Here is a 23796-nt window from a genome sequence, read left to right on the forward strand (position 1 = left end):
CTGTGGCTTGTGGTCCCAGAAAAGTGGGCTCTCAGCTCTTTGTTTGTTTGCTTGTTTTGGCAAGAGGCAAAAAAAAAAAATATAAAAAAAAAAATAGGCCACTTTTAAGCTTGGGTAAAATGCATCCTGCAGCTTTCATCTTGCATTGTGGCTGGAAAAGCTGCTCCCTGCTTCCTTCCCTTATCAATTTACGAGGTGGTTAATGCAGGAAAGGCAGCTGGCCAACAAAAAACCAAAAAAAAAACCAAAAAAAAAAAGGCACCAGGCCACGTGGGGAGGGTTCATGCTGCACTTATTAATAGCCAAATCCTTGGGCAATGCTGCTGAGCTCCAGGAATCCTGGATTTTTGGAATCAGGAAGGGGGGTGCCAGCTCTGCAGGTCCCATTTTGTTGGAAATGACAATGGAATAACCTCAAATGGCTTTTCCCTGGAATTAACCTTTCCTGTCCCACCCTCCCCTTGCCCTTCCCCATCCCACAGAGCTTCTTCCATCCCTGGTAGCTCTTCCAAAACTTCCCAAGTTTCCCATCAGACAGTTGCCTGCATCCCAGAGTCCATCCCAGCCGGAGCTGGATGGGGTTTTGCAGGAGGGGATTTCCTACTGGGGTCTGGTTGGGGTTTTTCCCCCCCTCCCTGTTATTTGTTTTCCCCTTGGGTGCAGATTTCTGAGCCCCACAGGGCCAAGCCTCAGGGCTGGTGGTAAAACTTTGCTTGGATGCAAGTTGGAAGAAGCCAAGGAAGAGAAATGTTGCCTTGAGGACCTTAATTTAACTTTAATTTAACTTCCAGGACAATTCTGGGAGTGGGTACAGGATCCCAACTCGGAGGGGCCAAGGCAGCTCTCCAAAGCCTGGAGGCAAACCCACAATTTTGGGGTTTCTTGAAGGCCTCTGCAGCTGAGGAAAAGTCAGCTGGGTGAGGCAAAACCATCCCCATTTTGTAAAGACCTTTTCCCAGTTTGCTGGGGGATCCCTGATGCCCATCACTGGTCCTGAATCCCCCAGGAGCCCTGGAAGGAACTGGAGTTTGATCCCATGGGGATAGGGTTGGGCTGGATTTAGTTCTTCCAGTTCCCTGCTGGTGTCAAACTGGAGTCTCCACGTTCTTCAGCCTTGAGCAGGAAAGTGGGAATTCAGCCTGGAGGAAAACACCAACCCAAAAACCAGCAGAAAACACAAGAAATCCTACAAACCCCTCCTCTGAGTGGCTGAATTCAGACCTGGAGCCCCTTCCTCCTTGACCCCAGAGCCACCCTCCCCAGGGTCCCAGCATGGGAACACCAGATTCCCATGGGACCAGCAGCTTCCCATGGGACCAGGAGCAGGCCTGAGGCTGGGGATGGCCACTGTGCCCCAAACAATGCCCAAGGAGCACGAATGGAAAATTCTCTCTCTGCTCCCCAGGGCAAGTTCTCTGCTCCTGAGCCCACTTTTGATTTTCCTGCTGCCTGCTTTGCTTTTTCTTCCTGCTCCTGAAGCACTCACTGGCTTAAAATACAGAAGAGAGGAGAAAATATTCTTTCACAGCTTTTATTTACTGGCTGCTTCTTTTTTCTTTTTTCTTTTTTTTCAGGAGTCCTCCACCAAGAGCAGAGCAGGGAAGGGAGGTTCTGGGGGATCCCCAGGCTCACACAAGATTCCTGTTTCCCTGAAAAACCATCTCAGCCACCTCTGGCAGTGGTAAGAGCACAAATTCACCCTGGATGTGCAGAGGACAGTGGGATTTAGCATTTTCACAGACTATTTTTTGGGTGTTGTCAAGAAGCAGGGGATTCTATATCATTCCAGGTGTTATATATATCATTATAGGTGTTATTATATACAATTAGAGGTATATAATAGGTGTTATATCCAATTAGAGGTATCATATATATAATATTAGCTATCATACATATAGAATTGGGGCTAGCTAGAATTATGGGAGGGCAGGATGAGGTTTTTTTCCTAGCTGATGCTACCCCAAAATTGTTGCAGCCTCTCTCCTCTCCTTTCCCAGCCTCTGCCTTGCATCCCGTGGGGGCACAGAGCAAGGAGCAACCCTGGGAGAGGAGCTGGAAAGAAAATAATCTGGATTTTTGCTCTGCAAAAATGCCAGTAAGAAGGGAAGGAATGAAGGAGAGTCCCTTCCACATCCACAGGCATCACCATTTCCTTCCAGTTTGGACACTGGGATTTGGGGAAAATAGAAGGAGAAGAGGATTTTTACACCACAAGGTTGCCAAACCCCTTTTCTCAGTTTTTCTACATTATTTACTTGATTTTTTTTTTTTTAATGTACTTTTGAGGAATGTCCAAACATAGAAAACTTTTGCCCAAAAGGAACTTTATCCAAAGAATTTATGAGCAACTTAAAAAGAGAGGGCAGGGAGAAGAAACTGAAAGCCAGATGTAGCTCCAGCTTTAGAGGAGCTTTCAGTTGAGTTTCAAATTTTGCAGGGGTTCTCTCTGAGAACCTCAGGGTTTCTGCAGTGCCTGTATTGAGGCAACACTCAACTTTTGATCACTTATTTCCTGATCTTCTGCCCATCTTGTTAAACTTTTCCTTTTAGGTGCTGGGAGAGAGCAGCAGCAATGCTGTGAAATCCTGGGCTGGGGAGCTCTGGAACATCCCAAGGGATGCAGAGACCTGGGATCTTGGCTCCAGAGACAAAAAGATGATGAAAAACAAACAGGTAAGCAATGCCTCACCTTTTAGACTTCAAAACTTCTCAAGGAGAAGGGAAAATTAGGACAGGGCAGGACATCAGCACCTATTTGCTTTAGCATCCCCTGCTGCTTCCAGAAGAATTTAACCCCTTGGCAGCATCTCTGGCTAAGATGGGGGGGTTGGTGTGCAAATTTTGGGGAGAACAGCCTCCTGCTCCTTTTTCCCCTGTCCTCTCCCTCCAGCAGGGCCTGTTGCTCTCTCTGTTTCCCTCTGCTCTGTGTTTTGCCAGGGTCTGTTATTAAGAAATGAGGCTCTGCCTTTTTATCATTCCTCTGAGCGTCTGTCTGATGTCATTCTGTCTGGCAAGCCAGCCACCAAAAGAGCCTCCCCTGGGAGAAATTTCTCAAACAAACAGCCAGTGAGGAGAAAAAAAAAATATATATATATAAAAAAAATAATAATAATACTCCATTAAATATAACAAAAAAGGCAAACAAACCCCAGAGCTCCTCCCTGATAAATGAAAAGCCAGCGCAGCCTTGACTCTAAACACAGCAACTCAACTCCTGCCTCTTGCCCAGAGCAAGGATGTGACCCCCCTGTGCTTACCTGCATGGTTATCTTCAGCTGAAGCTCTTTCTGAGATCACCATGTCCAGGATCACCCATTTTCCAGGATCACCCCATTTTCCAGCACCCATCACTCCCTCTTGGACAGAGGTTTCGTGTCACACCAGCACCCTGGGACCTGCAGATCAAGCAGGTTTTAGCTCTGAATGGTTTTTTAAGCAGCTTTGGCTGGCTATTTTTATTTTTTTCTCTTAGACAAGGCATGTGTGTGCCTGCAGAGCCAGTTCTGGCTCTGTCCCTGTATTAATTTCTCCTTGCAGGGGTGACAAACACCCTGGTGCCCCTGGGATGTGTGCAGCCTTCTTGTTTTGGCAGCTCTGATTTTTATTTCCATTAGGGCAGAGTCCTCAGCCCTGCTCAGAGCACCAGGGGGGGAATTAAATGCAACCTGATGCCAAGCCTCAGTCCCCCAAACTTTGGGGAAAGTGTCCCCAAAATGCTGAAACTCTTCCCAACCCCCATTCCCAGGGCAGATGACCAAGGGATGACCTGATTTGGGGTTTGGAAAACAAAGACAGGAGGAGGGCTGGTTGGGAATCTGTCAGGGCAGGGTGTTTGGAGAGGAGTTGGGGTGGAAGGGAGCAGAGGGGTTTGATGAAAAGCCTCCCAGTTGAGCCAGTTCTTGGATCCATCCCTCCCACATCTGTAATTCCAAGCTGCTTCTCCACAGATCCCTTTGCAGAGGTCATTCCTCTCTCCAAGCCTCCTTTCCCTCTTGCCTTGCAAATCTCCCTTTGCCTTCTCCTTCCCTCCTGCTGGGGAGGTTTTGGGACCTGCAGCAGAACCTCTCTCTCTCTTTATTTCTTTTTTTTTCCCAGTTCCTCACTCAGCTTTGCTGGGAAACTTTGCCCTTCAGCAGCCCCAAACCCAGGGTTGTTTCCATCAGAGGGACCCAAAGCAATGAGCAGAGCTCATTCTTGCTGACAACCTGAGGCTGGGGAGAGGGATCCCACAGCCCCAAAATGAGGTGTCAGTGGTTTCTTTGTGGTTTCCCAGGGTCAAAATCCAACCCAGAAGCTTCCCAGAGAGCAGCAAAGCTGGGAAAGGGGGGGATGAGGAGCATCCCCAGCTCCAGGAGTGTTGGTGAAGTCCATCAGAGTTGTACCAAGATCATCAGAAGGATCTCAGCCCTGCTCTAGGGGCACATTTACACCATTTCCATTTTATCCCTCCCACGTTTCCCTTTGGAAAAACCTGGGAGAGTTCTCTTCTATTTTTTTTCCCTGCTTCTTGAGGCCACTTTCCTTCCCTGCAGGTCCCAGGCAATAAAACCAGGTGGAACTCAGTGTCCCTCCAGGTCTCCCAGCCATCTCATGGGGGGTTTTACACCTCCCCAAGGTGCTTCCCACCTTCCCCTGCCTCCAGCCATCTCCTGTGCAGCCAGAGGGGAAACTGAGGCACAGACCTGAGCTTTTCTCTTGAAGAAGGAGACCTTCTCCAGAGCACTGCAGGAGCTGAAGAGATGGAGCAAACATCCCAGGCAGGGATTTTTCTGCATTTACAGGGCAGAAGTGAGAGAGGCTGCAAACAGAGCTATGAAGAGGGAAATTTATTTCAAGCTAAATCAGTCCAGGCATTAGATGTCCACTGGGGGAACAGAGAAGTGTGGATTAAAGACAATTTAGACACATTTCTGCTCCACTTGCAGTCACTTCTCTGCCTCAGTTTCCCTTCAAATTGGGATTTTCTCTCTTCTCACTGTAGGGACCTCCATTTCCAGCCCTCTTTGGTCTGACCCAAGCCCCCCCCCCAAAGTCAAACCCTTCTGGGTCTCTCTGCAAGGTCCTTGTATCTCTCCCACTTAGCTGGGGGAGCTGCAAGTTTTTTCAATCATCTGCTAATGACAGGAAAGCAATTTTTATTCCCTTTCTCCCCTGGTCTTGGCAGGGAAGGTGGAATGTGAATGGTGAGAGGGAGCAGCCACCTTCCAGGCCAACAGCAGCTGCTTTGGGGGATGGGTTGGATAAATTTGCAGGAGTTCCAGTCAGCCCTACACATCCTCCCAGGCAGGAGGGACATAAGGGAATGACTCCAATAATGCTGCATCCATCCTCATCCATCCCGACATCCCAAGACACCACTTGGGATGCAGGAGGAGATGGCAGGGATCAAACCAGCACCAGGGAGAGCTGAGACACAGCAGGATCTCCACCTCTTTTATCTTTTGTTGCTTTTGGATCCCAGGGATGTCCCAACCCAGCTTTGGAGCACTTGGAGGCTTGGTGAGACCAAAATATTGGGGTTTTTTTTTTCAGTCGTGGTGGTGATGGGACCTCCCCCCCCCCCAGTGCCTTCATCCCAAGGAATTACAATTCAGGAAGAGGATTTTTCAGGCTGGAGAAGAGCTGAATCTCTGAACAGATGGACAGACTCCATGAGAGTCTCCCCATGAGAGTCTCCAAGTGATTTTCCAGCCCTGAGCCATGTCCCCAAAGCATCTCTGCCACCACCAAGGTGTTTCCCCTAAGTGGGTGGACTCAAGAGGAGATCTTAGAGAAAATTTGGATTTTTTTCTTCACCTCCTCCCTCTCGCCAGCCCTGGGGGAAGATGCTGGTTGGATTTTCCATCTGGGCACAGGGTAACACCACCCCAAGAACAGCCAAACCCTCTGGCATCTTCCACTCTCCAAAAGCCAAGCAAGGCAAAAGCCATCCCTTCTTTTCCCCTCTTGCCAAGGGCTAGAAATCCCATCAAAACCCAACCCGGCTCATTCCAGTGGGAGATTTACACCAGGGGAAGGGGTAGAACTGGTTATTTGATGATTGGTTTGTTGGTTTGTTTGGGTTTTTTTAAAAAAAAGCCCTAAATATCTTTCACTGCAGAGCACAAATCCCCTTTCCAACCCGTGCAGAGCTGAAGCCTTCCCGCAGCAAACAGGTGATAAATCACTGGGCAATTGATTCAAACCAGTCCAGGGAATGGGAAACACATGGACGGGTTTTCTAATTAACTGTTTGATATGGCTGGGGTGAGTTTTGGGGGGGTGGAGTTGCCAAGGTTTTGCCTTTGGCTGGGCTCAGCCCTTTCCATGGTAACCGGAGTGTACCGGAAAGTGAGAAAATCCGATGCTCGAGGTACAGCTCAACCACAATGAAACAAAAAAAAATTTGAAAAAGCCCCCCAAAATAAAAATAAATACGGTGTTTCCTCTGTGGAAATGTTCCTTTCTCACGTTCCTTTCTCTTTCCAGCTGGAAAAACAAAAGAAAACACAAAGTCCTTCTGCTTTATCTGCAAATCTCCTCTTAAGGACCCTCCGAAACACAACGCCGGGGTTGGCAGGGCCAGGAAAAGTCCCTCTGCCAGCTCTACCCCCCACATAAAAGCCCACCGAGGTACCCAGGGTGTGCACCCCCACCCTCAGCCCTGATTTCTGCTGTCAAAGTAACCAAATCTCTTTTTTTTTTCTTTTTTTTTTTTCAGAGGTGCTTCACAGCAATTCTGCAGCTCGCCCCCCAAAGAAGTGGCTGCGTGGTTTGGGAGAGGAGCAAGCCCAGGGCTGGAGGATGTGTCAGAAACATCAACCCTGTGGGGTTATCCCATGAGAAATGGGAGATGAGGAGATATCCATGGGACAAACCCCAGGAAAGATCTGACCACTTGGAAGGGAACCTCATTTGGTGACCAAAAGCAGGATGGAGATGACCTGGAGCAGTTCAAGGTGATGCAGGGCACAAGGATTTGGTGCTGTGGTAGCTGCCAAAAAAAAGGGTTCCAAACACAAATTTGCAAATGTGAGGGTAGGGAAGGGTGGGTTGGGAGCACAGAGATCTGCCCAGGCCCCCTGAGTCTCTCTGGAGAGGTTTAGCAAGATGCCTTGGAGACATTTCCCCCAAACCTACTCGAGCCCAGCACGTCCCACCCACATACCCAAAGTAGCCAAGGCCTTAAAAATGTAATTTAAAAAGGAATAAAGGTTTAATCCATCTGTGTTTGAAAACAGTCTTTTCCCATATCCCACTTCTGGCACATCCTTCACCTCACTCAGCTACACAGCTGCCACCAGAGTGGGGTTGGGATGTTCAAATTTTCTATTTTATTGGCTTTTTTTTTTTTTTCTTTTTTTGTTCCATTTTTCCCCCCATTTTCCCCTTTCTGCACTGTGACTCCTGGCCAAGCCACTGCTGGTTTCATTTCTGGACAGATTAATTTCTTTGAGGATCAGCAGGGAAAAGGGGCCCAAGCATTTGGTGGAGGGGCAGTGGGTGCCCCTCTGGTGGTGTTTGCTTGGACAGGGGTTTGTTGGGTGGTTTCGGGTCTGATCCAGACCCAAGGAAGTCAAACTCATTTTTGTGGGCCAAAAACACTGGGGGAAATCAGTCAAATAAGTGCTCTGTGTATATTATTCCATATTATTCATTCTCTGGGTATATTTTAAAGTATTATTCACTCCTTGGGTGTGTTATTAGAGCAGCTCCCACTCAAAGAAAGAAATTAAATTGTAAAAAAGGAGGGTTTTCTCAGTCCTTTTATCTTTCATGTTTTTTTTTTTCCCCACCATCTTCTTCTCCCAACTTTTCTTTACAGGGAGACAAGCCCAGGATAAGGCAGAAGCATCCCTGGTCCCAGGAGGAGTTTTAAAGCAGAAACTTTAATTTTTTAAAGCAGAAACTTTAACTTTTTAAAGCAGAAACTTTAACTTTAAGCTGGGCTTCTGGTTTGGTGCTTTCACAGCCCTTGTGGCTGCAAGGGCTTCTCTGTCACCCTCCCTGCTGCTTTTTTGTGTTGGAGCAGTGAGCTCAAGTCATTCCATCTGCAAGGTGTCACCAGGCTCGTGCTCCCTTGTCAGCAAACTCTTCAAAGAGTCTCTTAATTTCTTTTTATTTTCATCCTTGCACAATCTCCAGCCTGGCCTTATTTGTCTTCGAGACAGAAAAATGAAAAAAAAGCAGAGGTATTTTCCAAGGAGGCATTTCCTGAAGACAAAACAAAACTAAATAATGATTTTTTTTTTAATTTTTTTGGCAAAATTTGCAGCCAAACCCAACTGACCTTTTTTTTTTCCCCTGGGGAGGAGTTCCTTTTTTTCCCAGTGGTCATCCCTGCTGTCCATGTGGCTAATCCTGGTGTATCAAATGCACCAGGATTCTTTGCAGGAGCTTTGGAGAAAGACAGCCAGACCTTGTGCTGGGCATCCCAGGGTTAAAATTCCTCCTTAAGTGGAAATCCTGCTGGGTTTCCAGCACCCCTGGACCTGCAGCCCCAGCTGAAAGGCTGGAAACAATTGAACCCACACCAAAAATACCCCAATTTCCCCCATTCCTGGATAGCACCTGGGGCTGAGCTTTATCTTTAGAGGCTCAGCCTGCTTGCCAACCTCCTGGGCTCATTTTTAGCAGTTTTGTCAAATTGTGGATACCCAGCCCAGCTCTTGGGCACCATCCCACCAGAACCATGCCCAGAGGAGTGTACTCTGCACTGGGTTAAGAATTGGCTGGAGGGCCGGCCCAGAGAATGGTGCTGAATGGGGCTGCTTCCAGTTGGCGGCCGCTCACCAGCGGTGTCCCCCAGGGATCAGTACTGGGCCCAGTCCTGTTCAATATCTTCATTGATGACTTGGATGAGGGGATTGAGTCCATCATCAGCAAGTTTGCTGATGACACCAAGCTGGGGAGAAGTGTTGATCAGCTGGAAGGCAGGAGGATTCTGCAGAGGGACCTGGACAGACTGGAGAGATGGGCTGACTCCAACGGGATGAGGTTCAACAAGGCCAAGTGCCGGGTCCTGCACTTTGGCCACAACAACCCCATGGGGAGCTCCAGGCTGGGCACAGAGTGGCTGAGAGCAGCCAGACAGAGAGGGAGCTGGGAGTCTGGATTGCCAGGAAGCTGAAGAGGAGGCAGCAGTGTGCCCAGGTGGCCAAGAAGGCCAATGGCATCCTGGGCTGGCTCAGGAACAGCGTGGCCAGCAGGTCCAGGGAAGGGATTCTGCCCCTGTGCTCAGCCCTGGGGAGGCCACAGCTTGAGTCCTGGGTCCAGTTCTGGGCCCCTCAGTTCAAGAAGGATATTGAGGTCCTCGAACAGGTCCAAAGGAGGGCAACCAAGCTGGTGAAGGGACTCGAACACAGATCCTATGAGGAGAGGCTGAGGGAGCTGGGGGTGTTGAGGCTGGAGAAGAGGAGGCTCAGGGGAGACCTCATCACTCTCTACAACTCCCTGAAAGGAGGTTGGAGCCAGGGGGGGGTTGGGCTCTTTTCCCAGGCAACTCTCAGCAAGACAAGAGGGCACAAGAGGTCTCAAGTTGTGCCAGGGGAGGTTTAGGTTGGACATTAGAAAGAATTTTTTCACGGAAAGGGTGATCAGACATTGGAACGGGCTGCCTGGGGAGGTGGTGGACTCTTCGTCCCTGGAGACATTTAAAAAGCGACTCGATATGGCACTCAGTGCCATGGTCTGGTGACTGTGGCAGTAGTTGTTCAAGGGTTGGACCCGATGATCTCTGAGGTCCCTTCCAACCCAGCCTATTCTATGATTCTATGATTCTATGATCCTTTGCCAATGCAGAGCTGGAAATCCTTGTTCTTCCCATGGGACTGTGGTGGGGAGACACCTCTCCTCCCAGGGGCTCTTTGGGGCCCTGAAGAAATGCACAAATTAACTGGAATCCACCTCAGATTGGAATCCATCCCTCTGGAATCCTTTTAGCAGAGGAGATGAAGGGTTTTGACTTGTGCCAGGAGATGCTGGGGGGCAGCAGCATCTCCCCAGCTTTTTAAGCTCATGGTTTCCTCTCCACCTGCACAGCCTGAGCCCAGCATCCCAGTTTTGGCTCTCACTGGGGATTTCCAGCTGTGATGAGGTCAGCTTTTCCTGCTTGTCACTGAATCCCAACAATTAAATAACTCTTCCCCCTCTGACCCTGACTTTCCACGTGGCCTTGGTCGTGTCATCTCCTTTGTCTCCTCCATCACAGCTGGCCCGTGGTGCTCATGGAGATGCTGCCACTTCCAGCCTGGCAGCCCCAGGTTTTTAAGGAAAGGAAAGTTTTAAAGAAAAGTTTTTAAGGAGAGGAGCTGCAATGATGTTTGCTTCCCAGGCTCTTTCTGTTTTCCTGCCTTCCAAACTCTTTCCCTCTTTTTTAATTGCTTGGGAAAGCATCTGGTTTCCAGCTCTGGGTCTCTCCAATCTGTCATTTTACACAAATATCCAAACACCAAACTCTTTGGAATGATGGATTGAGGCTGCACTTTGGCTTGGGTCACACAATCCCAGACTGGAAGAGGGGCTTTGAAGTCATGAAAATTCCCTTTTTTTTCCTCCTGCCAGCAGAGCAGCCTGCAGGAGGGACAGACAGATATGTGGGAAACCCAGCCCCAGCCTCTGGGTAACCTCACAAACTCACTGAATTCACCCAAAAAGCATCATTACCCTCTGGTTCCTCTGCAGGAAGAGTTGGATCTCACCTGGATTTACACTGGAGGACTCCTGGCTTTGAATCCCAGCACTTGAGACCAGCATGACCATAGGTCCTGCACTTTGATCCCTAAAATAATATTGCATCCATCTTCTCTGCCCTCCCAGAGTGGTGCAATGCCAAATTAATGCCTAAACAAGTTGTCTTTAGAGCAGAAACCCCCTTGTGTTCATTTCCCAGCATCTCCCTCCACATCACACTGATTTTTCTCTGCTTGGAAAAAATATTAGCAAGGCCCACGATGTTTTGTTGCTGATTTTTGGCTGTAAAGCCAACCTAAAGCATTCTGTGGTTCTGTGAAATCAGCTTTTGTCAGAGGCTGAGGTGCATGGCTGGGGATGGATGGAGCCAGAGGGAATCACCAAGCAGCAAACTTGAGCCTGAAATCATTGTGCTCAGAATGAGATAAAATATTCAGGTGGTTTCTGTCCTTTTTGCTTTGTGTCCTTTTTGCTTTGTGTCCTTTTTGCTTTGTGTCCTTTTTGCTTTGTGTCCTTCTTGCTTTGTGTCCTTTTCAACTGGGGTCCTGATTCCTGCCCATAAAGACCTGCAGAATCTCCTGGTTTTAATCCCTGCACATGGGGAGAAAGCTGTGATGTAACAAATTTAGGTTCTGGCATATTTATAATGAGCTTTTCTGGGTGAATTCCTGCCCTCAGTGGGTGATTCTGCCTTTGCCTTCTGCCAGACCACAGTTTCCCCACCACTTGCTGCCCATCAGTTCTTCTGATCCCACAAAAAGCCTCCAATGTGCATCATGAGCAAGGTGAAGAGGAGCTCTTTGGCCTTTCAGCAAACCAGAACTTGGGTCAGTTAAGAAAAAAAAATCCTGTGTCCCATCCCAGGAAATCCTGAGGGAATCACCTGGGTGCCAGCAGATGGTGCTCAATAATCTGCAGCATCCTCACTGGGATGGAGTGGTCCCTCCCCAGGGAAAAGCTGTACAGAAAGGGGAACCAGAAGTATTTGTTGCACCCAAAGTGCCACTTCAGACAGGGCAAGGTGAGACATTTGTTGCAGCACTGAATTTCACTGCAGCCTTGGTGAGGAAAGCAGCTTTAACACAGAGCCTCAGCCCCTGTGGTTTGGTTTGTGCAGAAAATGTTTGGGAAGGGAAAAAAATGGGGAGGAGGGGAAAAAAAAAGAAAGAAAAAAAAAAAAAAAAAAAAAAAAAAAAAAAAGAAGACATTGATGTTCAGCTTCAAAAGAATCACTCACTGCTCCCAGGAAGATAAAACTCATCATATAATTTGCTTTATCTCCCTCAGGTGTCCCACTGCCATCGTCAGGCATCCATTTGGTTTTCCAAATGGAACAGTAGAAAGGGTAAAAGTCAGCTGAGCAAACGACCTCAGAGGCAGGAGGTGAGTGTTTTCCTTTCTTCTCTTTCCAGTCCTGACATGCTGGTGCTTTCCTGGATGTCCCTTTTCCTGGGACACCTGCTCCCTGCCTGTCCCTGCTCCCTCCTTGGCTCCCTTCCACGCTTCCTCCAGGGTTGCCCCAAGGTCAGGCAAGAACCACCTGGGACATTGAATTTCATCACTGTTCCGGCCAGGAGGGAGCATTTCCCAACTCCCAAATATTGTGGGAAGGGACCAGCAATAAATAATCCTCCTCCTTTAGCCCCAGACCTCCTCCAGGGGCCAGACACTGGCTGTGTGGGCACTCAGCCCTCGACGGATGCTCCAGCCCTCAAAATGCCACATGGTAAAAAAAAAAAAAAACAAAAAACCAAAACAGAGCAGGAATACACTTTTTTTGGACAAGGCTGGTGCCCAACCTGCCAGGAAAAAGAGTGTTGTCCCAGGGGAGCAGTGGCCTTAGCTCCTTTCCCATGGACACAGTTCAGGTGCATCCCAGGAGCACCCCATCTCCCCCCGGATGGACCCAGATCCTGGGCTGGGCAGCAGGTGCTGGGCTGGAGGCAGGGAACTGTTTATAGGGCTTAGGAAAAGCTGAGGTTTCTGGCAGGTTCCTCAGCCCATCGGGTTTGGCCCCGAGCTCCCTGCTGTGTAAATTGTGGGATTAGAGTCAAACATGAAACCGGAGCAAGAGGCCAGAGGCAGAGCTGGTGCCTGGCTGGAGGGTGGATTTTTTTTTATTTTTATTTTTTTTCTTCTTGTCTTTCGAAGAGAGAAAGGGAGAAATGAAAGAAAGGGGATGGAAATAACCCCCAAAGGCAGAGGGATGGAGCAGAGGAGTGGAGAAGTTGATCCTGAAACCGGAGCAAGAGGCCAGAGGCAGAACTGGTGCCTGGCTGGAGGGTGGATTTTTTTTTTTTTTTTTTTTTTTTCTCTTTGTCTTTCGAAGAGAGAAAGGGAGAAATGCAAGAAAGGGGATGGAAATAACCCCCAAAGGCAGAGGGATGGAGCAGAGGAGTGGAGAAGTTGATCCTGAGTCTCCTGAGTGGGAAATGGCTGCAAAGCAAAGCAGCCCAGAGGCTGGGGGAAGCCAAGGGAGCATCTCCCAGGGCTGGTGGCACCCATCAGGCACTGTCCCACCCCCTCCCAGGGCTTCCCAGCTCTGCTCCCATGCAAGGGGGAGGCTTTTTGTCCATCTCTCTCTGATTATTGGGATTTTTGCTGGAGATGCAGTTGTGCTTTTCAAGCTCAGGCCCGTGCACTGGGTTGACCTCCAGCGGTTCAGAGCCGTGTGGTTTGGATTAGCTGACTCATTGCTTGGGGAGGGCTTTTATGGCTCTTTGGAGGGAGCTGAGACACACCAAAAAAATCATCTGTGCTGGGCAGAGAGGGAGATTTTTATCTGCAAAGCATCCACGAGCTGTGTGGCAGGAGAAAGCTGTCACCTTTCAGAGAGGATTTCTTACGTGCTGCAGGTAAGCCCCAGGACCAAGGGGATAAACAGTTTTCCAGCAGCAGAAACCTTATCACCATCCTCCCAACTCTTGTTTTCCCTGACCAGTCATCCAGACGTGCTGGGGATAGAAGTCAGATGCAGTCTGAGTAGAGGTGAGGAATTCAAGCTGGGAAAATGATACCGTGTGGCTGGAGCAGGAATTGGGGAGCAGAGCTGCCCCGTGCCCACCTTGCCTCCTTCTGCCTGTGGCTTATCTGCTGAAGGGTTATCCTTCCATCAGGGTCTCCCTGAGGGGGGGGTTGGGGATCTCAGCAGCTTCAGCAGCCTCTTGGGAGGCCAAGCAAAGCATCAAACTGGGCTTCTTGGTGGTGCCATCACCAGAGGCAGCTCCAGATGTTCTCCTGGTGCCATCACACCCTGCAGCCCCGAGGGTTTTGCTGGAAATCCCACTCCTCATCTGCCACGGGGATATTTGAGGCTCCTTCTTCCCATGGCTGAGGACCATGAAGGAGGTGAGGTCCCTGTCCAGATGTCTGTAGGGTCTGTGGGTGTTTTCATTGCAGATTCCTTCTGGCCCTGCTCAAACTCACTTCCATCAGCTTCACCCTGCTCCTGGACTGCAGAACACCAAAAAAATACAACAAAAGCAGCTGCTGTCACCCAAACCCTGCTGACACAAGGTCCAGGGAGGTTGTTATCCCCCCCTCCTGCCCTGCCTGTGCAAGGAGGAAGCTCCCACTGCCCCATTTACAGGTGGAGAGGGTCTGAGCCTGTGGGGTTGGCCAGGAGCTGATGGTGATGGCATGGGGCTCACTTTGCTTTCCATCACCAGCATTACAGATCCTGCAAGAGACTTGTGAGACCCAAAACACAGGTCCAGACCATTCAGATCTCAGAACTTTGAGCCTTTCTCAGTCTCAAATTGGGTTCAGCTCACACCAGAAATGAAGGCAAAGGAGGAAAACTGGGATGACACTTATATATGGGCTTTGAACTTTGATCTGGGGTTGTTCCCTGTGATGTGCCCCAAAATCTTCCAGGAGCTGCTGTTGGCAGGAGGTGAAAGCAAACGTGAGGGTAGGCACCAGGCCTTGTAAAAGGCAGGGAGAAGTGCTAAGCATCTAAAGGTCTTGGTTTGAAGCAGAAGGGAAAGATTTTTGGGGTCATCTTGATGTTCTTGACCTCCCTGCCATCACTCCAAGCTGCTGTGTCCCCGAGCAGACAATGTCCCATTGATTGCTCCAGGAGCTGATGCCAACCCAGAGGGTCACCAGGCCCTGCTCTGCCCTTGGAAATGCCTCTGGGCACAATGCCCCAGCCTGTGGCCACCACCACATCTCAGCATCCCTCCAGCCTGGCTGGAGACTTGATGAGCAGCAGCACAAAAAGGGGCTTATGGTGGCCGGGTCCAAGCATCCCCTCCTCAGGCTGCTGCACGTCATGGAGTTCTTCCTTTTCCTTGCTGGAAACAAAACACCCTTTAAAAAGAAAGCAAAAGAGCTGAACTTTGGGGCTGAATAGTGCTGATCCCCCCCCTCACCCCCTCCCTCCCTGCCTGGCCTTTTCCATCGGGTTCCCTGCCCGTGCCGATAACCCCGGCTCCCGCTGGCCCCCAGGGAAGAGGGAATTAGCACTTCATATTTCTAAAGTGTTAATCATCAGCAAGAGCCTGGCCTGCCAGCAGCCAGCCTGCTGCTGTCCCATGCCTGAATTCCTCCTTTTTGGTTTGTTGGTTTGCTCTGTTTTGTTTTTTTTTTTTCTGCCAATTTTTTTTTTTTTTTTCAGACAGAGAGCTGCCGGCATCAGCATCACCCCAAAATCTTCCAGGAGCTGCTGTTGGCAGGAGGTGAAAGCAAATGTGAGGGTAGGCACCAGGCCTTGTAAAAGGCAGGGGGAAATGCTGAGGAAAGCTCAAAAAAACCCCAACAAAACCCCTCCAGGCCATGAAATATGAGCAAAGGCTCCAAAAGGCTGACTCCTCTCAGGGTCTCCCTCACCCAGCTCCATCCTCGGCGTCGTGCAGAGACTTTGTTCTGCTCAGCACTTCTTCTGCTTGCATTTATTTTTTTTAAATCTATAATACCATGTTCTTTTTATTTAATCCTCTTCCCAAAAACAGGGCCTGTAAAATCCCTCTCCCTGCCCTTTCTCCCCCCACCCCCCCCCCAAGTAAATATTTTTAGCTCTTGTAAACACAAGCAATTGAACACTCAAGAGTGAAAACCAAGGCTCTGGGCAGGCACTAAGGGGGGAACCCCCCTTCCTCTCCACCCAGCTAGAAATTAATCCCTTATTCACCACCTCTCCTGGACCCATAAATTGGATTTGAGGTGCTCAACCCTACCCCTGCATCCCAGGGAGCTGAGAGGAGCTGAAGCTCTGCAAAGCAGGTGCTGACCTGGGGTGGATTTTTTTTAAGGAAACAAAAAAAAACCCAAACAACCAAGCTGGTCAGAGCTTGGTGGGTTGCAGCTCTTCCCAAAATGTCCCAGAGCTTGGGGAATTCTCCTTAATATCATTGATTCCCACCAGTCTTTGCTGGATACTGGGCAGGAGGGGCTGTATACAAGGATGCTTTGCTGTCTCCTGGACTTCGTGGTGCCTGGATGCTGTGCTGGTGAGGTGCTGGCTTTTAGTTTAGACAGAAAAAAATGGGGAAAATAAGAAATATTTATAAATTCTACAGCTTGAAACCCCAGCCTTGGATTCATCCTCACCCCTCTCCATAAGCTTCCCTGCTGCCTCTTCCCAAGTTAGCACCAAAATCCCTCTCTCTGGTGTCCCATCCCTGCAAATGTCCCTAACACTGGTGTTTGGGTTTTTTCCCACCAAAACACTGGCATTTTGGCATTTGGGAAGGGCTGGGATTGCCCTGATGGCTGCAAGATGTCCCCAGGATAGGGGACATCCAGCAAAGGCAGCAGTGCCAGGAGGGGACAATGGGAAAGCCTTTGGTGAGAGGAGATACTGGCTGGGATGCAGGAGCCCTTTGATGAAGGAAGGGGCTGAGGACATAGTTTGGGACAGAAAGTGGCTTTCTCTGCCTGGTTGGGACTCAGGGTGACCCTGCAGGGCTGGGACTCATCAGGCAAGGGCTGGGGAAGGGGCCCAGGACAGGATCAGGAGACTCAGAATTTCCCAAGCTGCCCAAGTTTGCAGCTCTGCAGCCTCCTGAGATTCCCATGATGGATTCCCAGCAGCAGAGCTAGAAAGCTTCCCAGAAAATCCCAAATCCCACCTCCTGCTCAGGCTATTTGCAGGATTTGGCTTCCTGAAGCAGGCAGCTCATTTCTAGGGGGGGTGATTTGGACCATTTAGGGTGAGGCACATTTCTGGAGCCCCCCTGATAGCTTTGGCTGAAAGCTCCAGAGCATCCCAGTTGGTGGTTGCATCTCTAGAGGGTCTGCATTAATTTTTCTTTGCCTCCTGCTTCTCTCCCACAGCCTTTCAGAGGGAACAGAGTCATCTGGGAGGATCTGGGGCCTCTGCTTGCCAAAGGGAGAGGGATGCTGAGCCCTTTTTCTAACCCAGCCCCAAGACCTGAGCCCTGGAGCAAGGTTTCTCCTCTCACCCACCTTCCCAACCCTGAGACAGGGAAGGTCTCACCACCAAATGGTGGTGACATCAACCAGGAACGACTTTCCCCTCCCTCCTTCACCAGAAAATCCATGTATCATCAGCCTGCACCATTCCTTTTCTTCTCACCACCCCCTGTTTTATTTTTCCCCATGATTTTCAGCTCTGCCAAAAGCCCCTCCTGGGGTTTGCTGTCCCTGCAAGCATTTCAGGCAGGGAGAAGGGAGACCCTGGGGTTGCCTTGGGGCAACAAAACCTCAAGCATCCCTTTTTCTGTCAAATTGGGCTTGTTGGAGTAAACATGGAAGCAGAGATTGCAAAGCCTGGGCAAGCCCTCAGCAGATGGGAACATTTAGCAGGTCAAAAGGAGGAAAACCAAACCAGGGAAAGGTGATGTGGTGGCTGAATTCAACCCTTTTTGGAGGGGTGAGCCCCACTGGTGGGATGCAGGAGGCTGGAGCATCCCCAAAACCTTTGGCACGTGCCTGGTACCTCCTGGTTTTTTGGTCCCGGGCTGGATTTCAGCTCTCAGGGTTTGTTGCTTGGGGTTATTTAGTTGTGGTGTGTGTGTAGGAAGGCAGCCACCATCCTGAAATAATGTTATCTTAGCAAATGGGGTTGTTATGGTTGTCAGCTTCCTCGAGGAGAGGTTCTTAATCCAGAGAAGCAGGCAGGGGGGGAAGTGTTTCATTATCAGCTCCAAGGAGTTTGGGGGAGAGATTAGAGGGGAAAGGCACAGAAATCCTCTGCTGGAGGGAGGAAAAATAAGGGATCTGTCTCTGGAAATACCAGCTGAGTCCAGACCTCAGCTCAGGTCACCCAAACTCATGAGGGGAGTGAGCAGATGTGGGCTAAATCCATCTGAAAATGGGGAAAGGAGGATCTGGAACACTCCCCCTTCCCTTTCCTCGTTGTGCTGCACTGTTTGCCTGGTTTTTCACAATCATTTGAGCCACCCACAAATACTTCTCCTTAGAAAAGCACAATATTGACTCTTTGTGTCTAAAACACCAATGTTCCCAACCTGTACACCCAGACACAAGCAGGAGAAGATGCCCCAGGGGCTTCCCAGCAGCTTGGGCTGCACCCACCAACTTGATTTTTAGTTTTCTTCCATTTGGAATAGATGAAATGTTACTTATTTTAATTTTTTTTTTTTTTTTTTTTTAGTACATCAGGACCCATTTTTTCAGGAATGGGTGCTGGGCAAAGCAGGAGATGAAAGGAGAGAGAGGGGAAGACATTTTGCAGAGCCTGGATTTGAGCTCAGGGTTGCTTCCAGCTTCAGCCCTGGTTGGACACAACTCCCTGCAGCCTCAGAGGAGAGAAGATATAGAAATATAGCTCCAACCACACAGATATAAAAATATAGAGATAGAAACAGAGATCTCCACATAGGTGAGGAAATTTGAGGGGTGGAAAAGCCACCTGGAAGAGGAGAAAAGAGCAGCAGAAGAAAAGCAGAGCCAGGAGGTCCCATCCCGAGGGAATTTCACCTTCAGGCACTGCAATATCTCCTCACTGCTCCCTAAAGGATTTATCCCCAAATACCCAAAACAAGGAGGATTTAGGGCCTTTTCCCAGACGTCTGCATTTGCATCTCTCCCACCACAGCCCCTGTCTGTCTCTTGTTTGCTTTATCAGCATTTTCAGCCCCTACCAGGGGAATGTTGTCGGGTTTGCTTTTTTTTTTTTTTTTTTTTTTAGTTTTTTTAATCTCCTTCCCACTCTGCTTTTATCAGTTATTTATTTCTCTGGGTTTCTTGCTTTCCCTTGTGTCCTTTGGTTTGCTCAATTCCCCAAGGCTGCTGAAAGGAGGCGGCCAAAAAGAAAATATAGGACAGAAATAATAATTATTATTATTATTATTTGCGTGCTCTCTGGATCCAGCCAAGAAAGAGACTCCGGGGAGAGGGTGGGATTCAGCCTCTGTTTGTTTCTTCAGAGGAAAAAAAAAAAAAAGGGGAAAAATGGGTTAACCCTTGCTGGAACCTCAGCTCCATACCATGGAAGGAGCTCCCAGCAGCAGGGAGGAGAAAGAAGATGGATCAGAAATAGGTTCCCTGGTGCTTTTTTGGCTTTCCCCCCAGCAGAAACAATGCAAAAAATCAAATGCAAGAGGCATCCCAGGCAGCAGGGAGGGAAGAGCCAGGAGGGCTCCTACCCAAGGGCAGGGTTATATTTCTTCCCATGTGAACTCAACCCTCTCCAAAAAAAAAAAAAAAAAAATTAAAAAAAACCCCAAACATAATAAATATGCCCCCTAATGGCATTTTTCAGGAGCAAATCCCAATGATTTGCTCTGAAATTGGTGAGGAATTTCCAGGCCTGGGTATGGAGGGTCTCTTGTGAGGTTGTGGGGCTGAGCAGATTTTTCTTTTTCAGGAACAAATAGGAAATGTTGGGAAATGGCTGGAAAACCACCTTGGCTGGACATTTCCAGCCCCCTTTGGGCTGCAGCAGAAAATAAAAGAGCTGAAGACTTTCCAGTTGGATCTGGGGATGGGAGGAAGGAAGGATGGAAGGAAGGATGGGAGGATTTAGGTATTTAGAGTCATTTATACTGGAAATTGACTTTTTTTTTTAATAAAGAGCAGCTAAAATGCCTTAAAATTCTGTGCTTCACATTTTCTTCAAGGTCCATCTTGGGGATGGAAGGAGACTGAGGAAATCCTTGAGGAAAGACTGGAAGGAGAATACTTATTTCAATTCCCATTTTCCTCCTCAAAAGCAGAAAAAAAAAAAAATTTAAAAAGAGTTTAAAAGCCAAATGTTTCCTTTTCAAAAAGACACACATTTCAAATGCCTTTAAATGACCAAAAAAAAAAAAACAAAAAAAAAACAAAAAAAAAAAAACCAATCCAAAACCTCAAACAACCCACTGTGAGCAACATCAAAGGGATTTTCCTTTCCTCCCCATCACCTTTTGACATCCAGGTTTCACCTCCTCCCCAAGGATCCCCTGGGATGCTCCAGGGATGCAGAGAAGCCAAAAAAACCCCAGGATTCAGGTGGGATAACAGCTGCTTTGCATTAGCATCTCCCTCTTGAGGTTTCCCTTGTTTTTCTTCTTTCTCCTCCTTCCCTTTTCTCTCTGCTCACTCCTTTTGCCTTCCAAAACCAACACAGCCCAGGTTCTCCCTCTCTTTCTTTCCTCCCTGATTCTTTTCCTGCTTAATGCATCCTCCCCTCCAAACTGGGGAGGGGATATTGGGAATATCAGGGGGATAATGGGAAAGCTGAGGAAAACCATGATGCTCCAGGCTGTTCCTGACCCCTAAATCCCCCTGAATCCTGGAGGTATCCAAAGGTGGGTGAAGATTCTCCTTAATTTCACTTCACCTCCACCATGGGGATATCAGGTTGGGGTTTATTTTTGTTTTTTTTCAGCTCCCTGGGATTTTTTTTTTTTAAAGCTGACCAGGCTTAAATAGACTCAGGTGAATTTTAAGCATCTCTCTGCACATTCCCCTCCATCCCATCTCCAGATGTCCTTCTCCTGCCTCTCCCACTTGTCTTTCTAGAGCAGCTGGGGCTGTTTCTGGACAACACATGTCCCAGGGAACACAGAGAGCCTGGAATTCTCTCTGTCAGGATGATGGGATCCTTAGAATAACCAGAATTTGGGCACCGTGTGGTTCTGCTACCCAGAGCCTGGGTGCTGGGCTTTGAAAATGTTCTGAACCATATAGAGTTGCAACAAAAACAACAAAAAAAAAAAAAAAAAAAAGGCCAAAGGAGTCTATAAGCCAAAAAAACAACCAAAAAAAAATTAAAAAAATTGAAAAGCCAGTTGTATGTCACAGGGAGGGAGGTATTTAGGCTGTTTTCTCAGCTCTGCACAACCCAAAGCCTTGGATTCAGCATCATCCAAGTGATGGAAAAGGTGAATTTTTTTGGCTGCACCGAGGGGGAAGGTGCTGAAGGAGCTCAGAAGGAAGGAGAAGTCTTAAGGGCTGGGAAAAAGGGGCTGGGTTTCAGGAATTAAAGTCTGAAACGTGGCCCTGGGAGCCTGGGTGTCCCAGCTCGATGCTGCTGTCACCTGGAGGTGTCTCAGATGCTGAGATCCCACACTCTCCATTTTTTTTTTCTATTTTAGAACAAAAAGCAGCTGGTTTTCTGTGAATAATTACCCTTTAAGCCTGAGTTACATGCAGTGGTGTTCCTTCCACCACTCCAAAACCTTTCTCCTTGAGGGCTTGTATTTCCAGAGCTGTCAATCCAACACCTCTAAAACTCATTTACGAGGGGGACATAAAAACAAAACAAATTAAGAAGAAAAACTTGAAAAATCAATACTCAAGCCACATGAAGGAACCAAGTTGAGAGACCTTTCCACCTCCCGAGCTCTCCTGGTTGAATTTGGTATTAATTAAGTTAAACCCAACCACAGCCCCTTCCCCAGGAGTCAGCTGGAAAGCTCCTGCTGCTCTCTCCGTGGCTGCAATTTTCAATTTTTTGACTCTGGGAAGGATTTTAATCTTTAGCAGCTGCCTGATTCACACAGCTCATACCCTCCAGGGGCTCCTGGGCTCACGGACACCGACTCTCTCCTCCTGTCTTCAAGGATTAGGGATTTATAGGAGGGAAAGGATGGGGTGAGGACCCCCGAAAAGGGAAAATCCTGCTCAATCAAAATCCCTATCAATAAGGAGTTTGGGAGTTTGTTCTCCATAAATCCATGAGCTCTGCTTGCCAGATCTGAGCTGGCTGGACAAATCTGGCCTGGGAGAGGTGCTGGGAAAAAGCAGGGAGAGGGGTGGGGGTGGCTCCCCCCTGGAGCCCCCCAAGGGTCCCCTTTGGAGCTGAGTTCCCCAGCCTCCCAGGAGAGGTTTTCTGTGGACATGTGGTACCAGTTAGGTCCAGTTATTCACCATGTGTCTGGTTTTGCTTTTGTCTCCTGGCCAAACTTAATAGTAACAACAATAATTGTAATAATAATAGTAATAATAGTAATTAAAAAGAACAGAAAAGAAAAAAAAAAAAGAAAATAAAAAGAAGAGAGAAGGAGAAGGATGAGAAGGAGAAAGGAGGAAGAGAAAGGAGAAAGAGAAGGAGGAGAGGAAGGAGAGGAAGGAGGAGAAAATAGGAGAAAGGAGGAGAAAGGAGGAGAAAGAGAAGAAAGGAGAAGAAAGGAGAAGAAAGGAGAAGAAAGGAGAAGAAAGGAGAAGAAAGGAGAAGAAAGGAGAAGAAAGGAGAAGAAAGAAGGAGGAGAAGGAGGAGAAGGAGGAGAAGGAGGAGAAGGAGGAGAAGGAGGAGAAGGAGGAGAAGGAGGAGAAGGAGGAGAAGGAGGAGAAGGAGGAGAAGGAGGAGAAGGAGGAGAAGGAGGAGAAGGAGGAGAAGGAGGAGAAGGAGGAGAAGGAGGAGAAGGAGGAGAAGGAGAAGGAGAAGGAGAAGGAGAAGGAGAAGGAGAAGGAGAAGGAGAAGGAGAAAGGAGAAGGAGAAGGAGAAAGGAGAAGGATAAGGAGAGAGGAGAAGGATAAGAGAAAGGAGAAAGGGAAAGGAGAAGGAGAAAGAAAGAGAGAAAGAAAAAGAAAAAGAGAAAAAGAGAAAGAGGAGGAGGAGGAGAAATGAAGAAAAAGAAAATAAAAATAAATAAAACTGAACCAAAACTAAAATAAAATTAATAAAAATATAAATACATCAAGGCAGGATCTCAGCCTGGGGAATGAGGAGATTCACAGCCCCATCAAAGTGCCCTGGACCAGAAATTCTTCCCTCCCCAACAATGGTTTCTCTCCCTGACATTACACTTAAGATACCACCCCCCCTTTTTTTGGTTGCTGTTGGTTTTTAATTGTTTTTCAAGCTTCTAAGTTTGCAGGTCAGGACAAATGGAACCAAATGGAGCTCAGGTGGCCCTTATTGTAGGGTGGGGTTTTAGCTTCACTTCATAAAGGGCCTAAAGCATCCCCAGTCCTCCAGCTGGGATGGAGATGGGTTTGGAGAAAAGCACTGAAGCCCAGGATTTTCCTTCCTTAGGTGAACCTCCAGGTCTTTTCCAAGCATGAGAAGTCTGGGATTCTCAGTACTAAATTAAAAGAGGAGAATTTAGCACTTGATATCCATGGTGCTGCCAGAGCCTGGGAGGCTGGAGATTCCCCAGGTGCCATCAGGAACCCCATCCATGCCTCGTGCTGCTGTGCCAGGGAGGGTAAATTCCAATTTTGTGCCATTTTTACGTTTTTACCATGTAAGAAAAGGTGGATTGAGTCACAACAGAGCTCAGACCTTTCCTAGGACTCTCTCAACCCCTCTGTCCTCTTCAGTTCCCTGGTTTGGTTTTAGCAGGGCTGAGATTTCAGAGCTCAGGATGCAGGACAAGCCCCATCAGTGTCCCCTGGAAGGGAAAAGCAGCCAGCTCAGCCTTTTATCAGCCAGCAGAGAATCCAAAGAGAACAAATTCCCAGGGAAGGGAAGCAAAGCAGAGCTGGTTTTTCCAGTCTGAGGAGATCTGGGGGTCTCAGCATTCCTGATGCTGGGAAGAGCCCCCCCTCCTTCCCTTTGGACATCCCATGGGTTGCTCTGCATCATTTTCCTTTCCCCAGGAGCCAAATTCCTGAGGCTTCAGGCTGGAGAGGGATGTGGGGAATCCTCTGCCCCCCTGTAATTCCCCCACACACACCCAGGGCCAGGTGCTGGGGGTTGGCTCAGCCCTGGTTAATCCCCATCAAATACCTTGGGGCAAAACCCCCTGAGCAAACCCCCCCTGA

The 23796-nt window shown here is 48.5% G+C and overlaps 1 long non-coding RNA gene across 3 annotated transcripts; it reads left to right on the plus strand.

Annotated features, from left to right (window-relative positions):
* The first annotated feature begins 485 nt into the window (after window positions 1-485).
* Window positions 486-12903, plus strand: LOC139807728 (uncharacterized). Of its 3 annotated transcripts, XR_011730660.1 has the most exons (6): window positions 486-917; window positions 1575-1678; window positions 2551-2673; window positions 6701-6938; window positions 10663-10742; window positions 11959-12903. It is a non-coding gene; the product is annotated as an uncharacterized lncRNA (long non-coding RNA). The 3 variants fall into 3 exon arrangements; XR_011730661.1 differs by lacking the exon at window positions 10663-10742; XR_011730659.1 differs by lacking the exon at window positions 11959-12903 and having other exon boundaries at window positions 10663-11120.
* The last annotated feature ends 10893 nt before the right edge of the window (window positions 12904-23796 follow it).

Source organism: Heliangelus exortis, chromosome 26 (assembly GCF_036169615.1).
Source record: "Heliangelus exortis chromosome 26, bHelExo1.hap1, whole genome shotgun sequence".
Taxonomy (NCBI): domain Eukaryota; kingdom Metazoa; phylum Chordata; class Aves; order Apodiformes; family Trochilidae; genus Heliangelus; species Heliangelus exortis.